Here is a 2,081-nt window from a genome sequence, read left to right on the forward strand (position 1 = left end):
TGCAAGAAAAGCCTTGCTGAGCCAGTGCATGGTATAAAAACTGGACTTTTTGGAGAAAAAAAAATCATGCACACACACACAAACAAAAAAGTATACACTTAATACTGTAGCCAAGAGTCTCTGCACTTTCAACCATGCAAGACCAAACAATATTTGTTTTTTACATGCACATTTGAAGGAGAGTATCATGCTTGATTATGGCAATATTACATTAAGTGTTGTCCTTGTTGTCCCGTATAAATGTGTCTCTGTGTGTGAAAAAAATGATGTTTAACGGGTTTTCTTTTGTTTGCAGTACCGTAACGGTGTAAATTCATTGACTTCCAGATAATTTGTTATATAAGTCAAGCTCAGCTACCTAAATCCATTTGTTTTTACTCTATTACTTGTCCTTGTCAAACAGTTTGCCTGTTTCCATTCTAAAATCACAGTGCATGCCTTTAAAACATATATAAACCACTGTGCAAGATGGGGCTAAAACGGAACCAAATTTTGTTGCTGGGTTAACTTTAGCCTCTATAGTTTTAAACATTTAATTTTAATACATAACTGAGTGGTTTCTAAGTTTAGAAATGTTTGATTCACTATTTTTAGTTATCATGACATACTTGTCAGAAAACTAATTTCAAGAGCACAGTTTCACTCTACACAGGCTCATTTGAATTAATGCACAACATCCAGATATTACAAACATTCAAAACCCGATCACTATAAGCTTAAGAAATAGATTTATTTATTTGAATTGAGCCTCTTTATGTCTGTTTGTGTGACCAGTGTCAGAGACATCTGTCTTAATTGTTATCTGACCAGATTCTTGCATGCCAAAAAGACCTTCATATGTATTATAGTGGTTTTAATACATTGTTACAAAATAAGCAAATAAAACTGTGTCTAGTAATAGCATATATTTTTCATCCCCACGCTTGTGTAAGCTTCATTATTCTATTAGTTCCTCCATTAGTTAATTACTCAACAAAAGGTTTGCTTACACCTCCTCTAAAGAAATGCTATTTATATGCATAAGGAGCAACAGTTTTATTGGTGTCTGTTCAGCTGTTCTCCAAATCGTTCAGCAGCGAGCATCACTTTCCCAGCGGCTGGAACAGAATGTTCGTGTTGTCATGGCAACGGGCTTTTTCCTCCGGCCCAAAACGGGACAGAATTTTCCTGCTTTTTCAATGATGAATGCAAGATAGAGACCGAAAACTAACGCCGCCGTGTGGTAAAAACAGGCGATTGACATGGTGGTGGTTTTTATATTAAAACATGCATGCATTTCTGTTTTAATCACCGCTGTAAACATGGTAAAAGAAAGGTTCCTCTTAAAATTCATACTTTCAATCATCTTTTTTTCCCATATTTAATATCAATCACAAAAATCACTAAAGTGGAGGTTTGTCACATCAGGGACTACTAAATCTGACAAAATATGCTAAAAATGATGCTCACTACATATAGGCTCTTTAAAAGAAGCCTATATTTTGCGTTTTTGAAGAAATTTCATTTATAAAGGAATGTGTAGTTGCATTAATTTAACTAATCAGAATAAACTTGAATAAAACATACATTCCGCAAGAAAAACGTGGAACTTCCTGAATAGTAGAGTATATCCAATAATTTCATAATTTCACAAAATAAATAAAATAAAATAATGTTATTTTATATTTTACTTACAATGTGTACATAATTGCGTAATTACATGTAAAATATTTTAATGTGAGTTTCGCTATTTTATGTTTTCATTATACAATGAATTATTATTATATAAGTAATAATAAATAATTATAAGTAAGAAAAGATGAATGAGATAACATTCTTTTTCTGTTTCTTTAAAGGGGTCATATGATGCTGCTAAAAAGAACATTATTTTGTGTATTTGGTGTAATGAAATGTGTTTATGCGGTTTAAAGTTAAAAAAACACATTATTTTCCACATACTGTACATTATTGTTTCTCCTCTCTCTCCCGCCTTTCTGAAACGCGTCGATTTTTACAAAACTAATCGGTCTGAAAAGCGAGGTGTGCTCTGATTAGCCAGCTATCCAGTGCGTTGTGATTAGCCGAATACCTCAAGCGTGAGA

This window comes from Sinocyclocheilus rhinocerous, unplaced genomic scaffold, assembly GCF_001515625.1.
Source record: "Sinocyclocheilus rhinocerous isolate Xijiao unplaced genomic scaffold, SAMN03320098_v1.1 scaffold20, whole genome shotgun sequence".
Lineage (NCBI taxonomy): Eukaryota > Metazoa > Chordata > Actinopteri > Cypriniformes > Cyprinidae > Sinocyclocheilus > Sinocyclocheilus rhinocerous.